Here is a 10322-nt window from a genome sequence, read left to right as displayed (position 1 = left end):
TTAATATGAAACTACATGTCAACTATTTCTCAGAGTGGACTGTTAGGGTAGGTTTAGGGTTAGTAGAATAAATGGACATATACTTGCAAAGTTTCTTATACTCAGTATGTTGTATGTTGTGGACCCATCAAAATAAAGTGTTAGAAGATATTAAGCAGACAGTCTACTAATACTCTAATGACTGCTAGTTGCAAAGTTACTTACTGTTAGTAGACTGTCTAAAGTGGGCTATCGAAATAAAGTGTTACCGCCGATTCTTTTTTGCGAACAAGAAGAGCTGACTCCCGTTGGGGAGAGCCGAATCTTCAGCCGGAGCCTTCTATTTTAGCCCAATTTAGCAATTGTGAATAGTTTGTTTGTTGGTAAGCTATTTTTTATTTAGTATTTTCATAAAAGCCTTATTTTTCTGTTACAAAAAACAAAACAAAAAAACATGCGGCTAATCACATGGGAGTATAGACTAGGATCATACCATTATTGTTGTCTATATTATATATATTGTGTTTTTGCTGCTTTGTACATTGCCTATTTGGTCATTTGTATATTATTATTTTATTATCTGTGTCCTGTCCTGTTGCTGTCTTTCTGTTGCACTGTGGAGCTTCTGTCACTACAACAAATTCCTTATGTGTAAACATACCTGGCCAATAAAGCTCATTCTGATTCTGATTATGTGAAAGAAGGAAGGGGGACACGCTCTAAAGGTAGTGGTACAGGCCAGGTACACAGAGCGACAGAGAGAGACGGGGGAGCTGGATTTAAACGTCAGCGCGTTGGTTAAAGTAATGGTAGGAAGACACTGCATTGTTGCAACATTGGTCCCCTCAAAGAGAGTCTTCTCAAAAACAGTACAAAAAATCACAGAGAGAAGAAATCGCATCAGCCCATCCAAGCTGAGGCATCTGATATTTCTGAATGCCAACCTGCACTAAAGACTAAAGTGTCTTAAAGTTAGGTCTTTTGCCTTTATCTATTTTGTTTTGTTTGCTGTGCTTCTGTGTTCAATTAATGTTTTATTAAAATGTTAAATAATAGTCAATTTTGTAACAGAAAAATGCATAAAAATAAGGTTTTTATGAAAACACTGAATAAAAAATTGCTTACCAGCACACAAACCATTCACAATTGCTAAATTGGGCTAAAATAGAAGGCTCTGAGTGATACTAAATAAAAAGCCATTTGGGAGCCATAAGAGCCGGCTCTTCTAAGGGAGCCGAGCCAAAAGAGCCGAATCTTTGAAAAGAGCCAAACTTCCCATCACTACACCCCTCCTGATCTCTCCACTGCCTCCAAGTTGCTGCCAGAATCAAATTTAAATCTTTTTTTCACTTTTTCAGCTTTAGTTGGTGTGTAATGTTGCTGTTTGAACATAAAAAGATCTGCAAGGTTACAAAGCTCAAAGTCCAGAACATGAAGAGAAAACACTTTACAAATGGTTTGTTTGGACTACAACATGCTTCTTCTGGATATTGTGAAGTCACAGTGGCCCCTGCTAAAAAAAACAGCATATGCTGGTTAGGTATATGTTTTGAAGCATGACTGCTGGTTTGAGCTGGTTTAAGCTGGTCATGTGCTGGTCCTAAGCTGGTCCTGAGCAGGAGCTAGTTGCTTAGGACCAGCGTCTGTGGCATTTATGTACTGTACATAATTCCTGCCACAGACGAGGCCTGGTTGAGCTGCACTAGACAAGATGATGAAGAAGAGTTGTTTTTGTTGTGTGATGTTGCCATGATGGGAGATGCTTTTTCTTCCACCCCAGTTCCAAAACTCTTTTATTTGTGCTTTGAAATGTTCTTCACCATCCTCATTCGTAAACTTTCTCAGGGTCTGAACCGGGCTCGACTGGGATGGCAAAATTGATGAATGAATGAGGATTCACGGTTTTGGTTGAAATGACTTTCAAAGATTCTCCAGGTAAAATAAGAAATAAGAAATGGGAATTTTAATACCTCTGGATCCTCCTCGACGTGCATTGTAATATCCCTCTTTATTTAGCAGGGACTGGTTAGCCACTAATATCATAAGCATTAATTCATGATGAAAGTCATATGTAGAAATATGCAAAATCCATAAGTAGCTCAGCTTGAGTCTTAACTGCATTGCATACATGTATATCATAGTAAATTTGGAACTGCTTTATTCCAAACTGGGACGATTACACCTTTAGTTATGCATTAAAACACATGACAAACAAGCCTTCAAATATTATATTGCATTTTAACTGGTTACTCTTATTTATGAAAATATATAATGCATTATAACTTATATTATGAATACCTAATGTGTTATATATAAAGGCTTTAAGTAAAGTGTTACTGAAACAGCTGTTGATGTAAAAACATTGCAACAATATGTAAAAAAACAAAGAGGTCTATAATACCTGCAGAGATCTATGTGTTGACATTTTTTGCCGTAATGCACATGCAGCAGAGCAACATCCGAATCCTTCCAGCAGCTGGCAACAGAATGGATGCTTGAAAACAGAATTATTCATAATCCCGCTGAAGGTAAACTACTGTGAAGTCTGATTCTTTCCTGGTCGCACCATGTCTCATATATTCAGCGCTATCTAACAGATGCGTGTCGACAGGAACAGCAGAACCTTAGCGCTGCCAAAAGAGACAATCATCTACTCACACTTTGCTTTATTTGCGTTGTCATGAGAGAAAATCCTGAAAATTGACACTTGCTGCAGTGAGCATCTGTTTCCACCATCTGCACAGCACCAACAAAACCCAACAATGAATATTCAGCCTTGACTTAAGCACAACTGTGCTTCCTCCGGCTTTAGCACACTTCACTAACCAGGGACCATCAAAATAAAATAAAAACCTAGGAGAGGATACATTTCAATTTTTATGTCTCCCAGACTCACAGCAGCCCTGTTTAATGGACATATGACTTGTTCAATGAATGCTCAACCTCTTTAAAACAATTTAAAATGACAGCAATTTACATCATTTGGAGTTAAGTTTAGTGTAAATTCAATGGATTTTCACTGTTTAATCGTGAAGAAGAACTGCGTAATGTGAATCAATGGAAAAATCCTCTTCCTTTTTGCATTTATGCCAATAGGTCAATTTTAAGTGAGATGTGTGGCAACAAACAGAGAGAACAACAACAATTAATCAAATCTGTTTAAATGAGTGAATCAGAAGTACACACTGAATGTGTGATGTTTGCACATTAAAATCTTTCTCTTACTCTTTCAAAAGGTGGGAAGGGAAATATTGCACAGAATAACAATCAATGATCATAAGCATCGGTGTAGATCATGTCTTGGGTTTTTATTTGAAATCCATTTGAAACTGGTCTCACAGTTGCACTTTATGAAATTAAGCTATTACACCATCTCACACAATGTTTTGTTATATCTTTCATGCTTTGATTACTTAATGTCCCAGTCATATTAAATTCTACTATATAGTTAAATCTTTTACCTGTTCATCATGTCAGTTGCAATGGCACTTCATGAATTTGCTTAATAAAATCATGTTTTCATTGAAAAAAAAGGGTCTTTAATATTTTGAATGAAGTAATTTTAATAGGGTTTTATAAAAGTCAATTGATGTTGTGAATACAGTCACTCCACTGTGTATCAAACATCGCTCGGCCATGATTATATAATCCCAACACAACACAAAGTCACTTATGACATAATTCATGTAATGCACCTTAAAATAAAATATTTACTTGAAATATCTCTGAGGAGGTTAATATTTCAATAATTTAACAATTCATACGTTTACAGTTCTCTAATGTTGGTTAATGGTCAAATTCACATGTAGGTAAACAAATAAAATATTTATATTTTTAGAGTTCAGTTGTCCAAATTATTTTTATTTTACATTTGTATGAATTAATTGTTAGGTTTTATTTATTTATTTATTTATTTTTAATCAACTCACAAACCCACTGCAGTTCTTACATTAAGCCAGTTTGGGAAACACCATAAAATGCATTTTATGATGTTAATATAAAAAAATAGAATATATTTTCTTTCTCTCTGCTTTTTTATATCAATGTGTCATGTTTAAAACAAGTACAAAAAAGTAATCTAAAAGTTTAAAGTAGTCGGAATACATTACCTAAAACGAGTAAGTTAATAACTACAGTTTTCATCATGTAATCTGTAATCAGTAACACAATAAATCATAAAGTTTTAACTATTAAAAAAGTAAGACTACAATTAAAAATTCAAAATGAGCTGTCAAAATTAAGCTAACCGATGGACCTTTACCTCGCATGTACAGGGAGAAACATGGAGGTCCGAGTGTGACAGGACATGTGTGAATGAACTACCACATTGGGATCTTCTTCCACTCACAGTTAAAGCAAGTTACATTGTCTACTGTGGTAAAACTATGCTGTATTCTCCGTTTCTTTTTGACAACCAGATGGCCGCAACTGTCAGCCTTCTCCTCAAGAGCCTTTTTCAGACAGGCAGAAGTAATCTTTTTAGGCATACGTGACTCAAATCTCTTTAGTTTTTTAGTGTGAACAGTAATCATGAGTGATCTGAAGGGCGTAAACCCAATGCAAACCAATTATTAACATGTTTATCGCTTGATAGCCCTAGTTTTCATATATCATGTCATTTTACAGCATCTTTCCTTATAGCATAAGAACGATAAGCACTGATTTGGTTATAAATGTTCTGTTTTATATCCCAGCACACAGTGGGCAGCATCCTCTTAAACATCATGCGCAGATTAATAAAATCTCATGTCAGATTTCTTGGCAAGCCTCTAATATCAGTTGCTGAAAGAACCGTACACTTTCTCCTATAATCTGACATCACAGGCCTCTTTAGAAATCACTGCAAAACTTTCCTTATTCCTTTTATTGCCATTTCATTGTCATTATCTTTTGTGTGTGTGTGTGTGTGTGAGAGCAGTTTATGCTCCCTTAAGCCTATTTCCCTTTAGATATATACATCTACTGGCCCATAAGCTCAGATCAGAGCCGTTTGCCTTGAATATTATTAGTTTGGCGGCAGTTCAGTTATGCAGATTCTATCATAAGCATAGATTCATGGATAACAGACAGCACAGTGTTCATAAAGGGGGGGGGGGGGGGGGGGGGGGGGGGAGTGGTGTGTGGCCAAGTATGGTGGCCCATACTCTGAATTTGTGCTCTGCATGTAACCCATCTAAGTGTACACTCAGTAGTGAACATACACCCGGAGCAGTGGTCAGCCAATATACAGCCCGGGGAGCAGTTGGGGGTTTGGCGCCTTGCTCAAGGGTCTCACCTCAGTCGGGGTATTGAGGATGGAGAGGGTGTTGGTTATTCACTCCCCCCACCTACAATCCCTGCCGGACCTGAGACTCAAACCCACAACCTTCAGGTTACAAGTCCAACTCTCTATCCAAGTTAAGTCAAGTCACCTTTATTTATATAGCGCTTTTAACAATGTAAATTGTGTCAAAGCAACTGCACAATATCAAAAATTGAAAATAGTGTGTCAATAATGTAAAATGAAAAGATTAAAAAAAAGATTTTCAGTTAAAGGTATTTCATTATTGAATTCAGTGATGTCATCATCCAGCTCAGTTCAGTTTAAATAGTGTCTGTGCAATCAGGTCGACGATATCGCTGGAAATGAAGTGTCCCCAACTAAGCCAGAGGCGACAGCGGCAAGGAACCAAAACTCCATCAGAGACAGAATGGAGAAAAAGACCTTGTGAGAAACCAGGCTCAGTCGGGGGGCCAGTTCTCCTCTAACGAACCAGCAGTTCAATCCATTAGGCCACGACTGCCCACTGTTAAAATCCAATAAAATCCAGAGTTTAAATCCAATAATATCAACACGCCACCTACAGCACACAGACTTGCCTTTAAATTTCGTAAGCCTTTATCTGCTGCAAACGACACTATTAAACCAGTCCTTTCAAATGAAAAATAAATAAATAAACACTGGCATTCACTGACAGAAAGTAAATAAATAATCTGCTTTTCTGGCAAGCATTGGCTGCTGTAGAGGCTGATGAAGATCGCCAAAGGGATCAAATAAAACTTGAACAAATGAAACAGGAACCGGATGAATACAAACTAAAAGTACATGAAAATGAATATGACAGAACATAATTCTGACAGCTGGAGGAGTAAGAGGCTGATTTATAAAATCAAGAATAAATAAAGACACACTGTTAAATTACTGAAAATACACAGACACCTGAGGTGTAACCCTACTGTAATGTTCAATAATTCAGGAGCCTGTAATGATTCCATTATCCCACAGTTACCACATCTCAACAGGTTTTCAGATTAATGTCTTGCACTACACTGTAAAAAAAAAAAAATTGAGCCAACTTAAAATTTTAAGGCAACAAACTTCAGCAGATTTTTGAGTTTTCTCAACTTGTTGTTTTGAGTTTATACAACAAAAAGTTGAGAATCTCCTACAAAAATAAATTGAGAAAACTCAAAAATCTACAAAAAGCTGGTTGCTTTAAAATTTTAAGTTGGCTCAACTTTTTTTTTTTTTTTACAGTGTACTTTCTATCATCACTAGTTTGAAGGAGTGATTCAAGCTTCTGTTATTAATTCCACTGTGCCATTTTGTAACTTGTGACAGATTCTTGAGCTAAAAATCGTCTTTACTGTTATACTGCAGAAAAAAAGTCCAACTTGTCCAAGGGTGAATAAATTAATAACAAATTTTCATTTCTGGGCAAACTATTAAGGAAAGTAGGCTACACAGGGAGAAACTTATCTGAAAGTTGACAGGAGAGTGACTTACGGAAGTGTCTTAATCGTGATATCATTTAGAGAATAAGTACAATTGAGATTCATATCAGATGTTATGAGGACATTATTTCTACTGTGAACTCACACAGTAAAGACAATGTTATCAAGTATCCTATGAAACGTGCTGACTGCGTAGTGTTGATGGCTAAGACATCCGGAAGACGGGGAAACTCAGTGTGAGTGTGAACGCAGACAGGATGACAGGTGTTCTCATCTCTATAAGAGCACAGTTATATGCGGCAGATGTTTGTGAACATGCGTCTCGTCTCATCATGAGAGCAGGAGGAAACTCTGTCAGTGCCAGATCAAAGCAGCTCATGAGATAGGGAACAGTGGTTGATTATAGTGTGCATGTTGATGAATACTTTTACTTTCATCATTCCAAGCCACCACTAGAGGGAGACTATCATTCACACTGATAATGGAACTCACTGCACTTCATCATTTGTCAGCTTCTCAGCTTGAATTGACACCAAATGTGCATCAATAAGCTTAAACTGAGACACTTGTGTAAGTGCACATTAAAAGATAATGTCAGATTGTATTTGGAAGAAAATCTGCTCTTGGGTTCTGAAGGGAGAGTGTCCTGCAGAGGTCCGTCGCAGCTGTAATTAGGGTTGCAGGACACTGGTCCTCCACAGGGTTCCTATGCAGGTTGGTAGTAATTTCCCCGTCTGGAAAAGTATGGACAAAAGAAAGCAGAGTATGGAAAAATAATTGCATTTCCAGACTTTTGCCCCTATTTATTTTTAATTTTTTTTGCCCATATCAGTGGTTCAGATTCTAGCCTAAATGTAACCGATAATAAGCAAAAGCTCATTTTCCTCAAAAGGGAATAAAAATAGCCTTCCTTCAGCTCTACAGGAGTTAACGAGCTGGATTAGATGAGACTTTACTACTAATACTCTTGTTGAGGCAGAACTGTAAGAAGAGCACAGATAAGCCTGATCCATATTCAGGAGGATAGATAGGATAGCAGTTTCTTTAATTGTGGATCAGTGGGAGAGTGTTGTGGTTTGATACATCACTAAATCTCAAACCTAAACTGTTCAGATCCAAACAGCCCGCTGTCACTGCTCTCAGAAATGACCAATCTCATGCTAAAAAAGCTCTTCATCTCAGAATATTACAAGGTCCCCCGCAAAGTTTAGAAGGGAGTGAATTACTAAACAGTCATTCTAGAATTTAGGGTACATCTCATGTCCGCTGATGATCATTTGTGTACACACACACACACACACACACACACTGAATAAAAAGTTGATGAATAAAACATTTAAAAGAATAGCATTTATCTTTAGTAAAAATATACACTACTGTTCAGATGTTTGGGGTCAGTAAAAAAAAAATTAAAAAAAAATGTTTTTAATTAATACTTTTATTCAACAAGTATGTGTTAAATTGCTAAAGTTATAGTAAAAACTTTGATATTGTTACAAAATATTTCTATTTTTGAATAAATGCTGTTCTTTTTCACCTTTTATTCATCAAACAATCCTGAAAAAAGTATCACAGGCTCCAAAAAATATTAAGCAGCACAACTGTTTCCAATATTGATAAATCAGCATATTAAAATGATTTCTGAAGGATCATGTGACACTGAAGACTGGAGAAATATTTTATATTATACTATAATCTCATATATTTTGCACATGCTGTTTTTCAATTTGCTTGATATCGTCTTTATGTTCCTTAAATTGCAGTTTTTGCAATGTCTGCTTTTTTCTCATGTTTTAAAAAATGGTCAAATGTTACTAACTAAACACTGAAAATGACGCACACACACAAAACTTTATATCATAAAACCATGTGACCAGTCATTTTCTTCTGTGGACATTTTTATTTATTTATTCAGTCATTTAGCAGATGCTTTTATCCAAAGCGACTTACAAATACATTTTTGAGCACATTAACCATGTTAGGTAAATTTTCAAGATTTACAAAAATTTTTAATTGAAATATTTGAGGTTAACCTGATTAAGAAAATAACATTTGTTTGGCCAAGCAAGACCTGCCATTGAAATTTGGAGTCAAAATGTTGAAACTGTAAACTCCCCAGCCAGGAAAACATATTTTTCTTGTAATATCAAAATTGTGTGTAATGATTAAGCTTGGCAACTAGCAGACAAGTTACACTGATAAAATACATCAAGTGATACCAGTAGTTGATTAATTAAGAAAGCATAATGTTTTTAAACTTTTTTCCTGATGTGAAATGTACACTAAATTATAGAATGACTCATAAGATGCTGAGTTGAACACTATTGGGTTTCTCAGAACTTGTGAGTCATGCAGGTCATGCTGAAACGTTAATGACTAAAACAACTCTTCAGTGAAGCACTTCTGAAATGAATCAAAGGAAAATGAATGCAATGCTCCCACACCACAAGCAAATATCATCATTATTGCATCAATGCAACTAACATCACGTCCGGGGTCTTTTCTCAACCTCGCCGCCAGAGGTCACAACCACTTGCATTCTGACTGCGATTGGTCTCAGGTTTTTCTTACACGTTATTAAATATGATAGTTATTAAACATTTTGAAATATACAACACATCCCTTACTGTGTAAATGAATATCAAGTAAATTTCTGCTGTCACCTCAGGAGGTGTGGGCCTGTTTACACTTGACTACTTCGTGCGTTTTCTCTTCACTCAAAAATAAACATATGCTGAAAATTTACTCAGCCTCAGGCCATCAAAAATGTAGATGAGTTTATTTTGGATTTGGAGAAATGCAGCATTCCATCACTTGCTCCGCAATGGATGCTCTGCAGTGAATGGGTGCCGTCAGAATGAGAGTCCAAACAGCTGATAAAAACATCACAATAATCCACATCTCTCCAGTCCATCAGTTAACATCTGGAGAAGACAAAAGCTGAAACAATTCCATCATTAAGACATTTTTAACTTCAAACCATAGCTTCTGGTTTTTATTAGACCTTTGGACATTCTGACGGCACCCATTCACCTGATGTGAGAGTGCACACTAATGCAAAAGCCCAGCAACCAGAAAGATGCTAAAGTGCATTAAAGAATGCATCTAATCTATATTATATAGATGCGTGGCAAATTTTGACTTCCTTCAAGTGGTTGCTTGCAAAGTTTTAAGTGGTTTATAGGTGGAGTTTGGCAAAGTTGATGTGCATCCATAAAAATATTATCTAAATCAACCATACCATATTTATAAAGCATTCATAAATCAGCCAGAGAAAAGTTGAATTTTCAGAATATCTTCTTAATGTACTGAGTTTGTTTGGTTTGAAACATTTTATTATTATTACTATTATTTGTAGAAACATGTTCATGAAGACATTATTATTCCAAAGGGAAATCAGGAATGATGCACGTTCCTTGTTATTTGCCCAAGGCTGAGGAAGCTTGTTTTATTTTTGAAAAGTACTGATCATTTTCTTTGACGTGTTTCTCTTGGTCAGCACCCCTCAGAAGAGAATATTCAAGTAGGCCTATAGTATTTCCTGCATGTGATACAAAGCTCAGTATCACTGTTAGCTGAGCCACAGACACACTTTACCCCACAGCTGCCTTTTGGGGAAAATGTTCCAA

The sequence above is a fragment of the Barbus barbus genome (assembly GCF_936440315.1).
Source record: "Barbus barbus genome assembly, chromosome: 36".
In the NCBI taxonomy this organism is placed as follows: Eukaryota; Metazoa; Chordata; class Actinopteri; order Cypriniformes; family Cyprinidae; genus Barbus; species Barbus barbus.
This window is presented reverse-complemented; position numbering follows the sequence as displayed.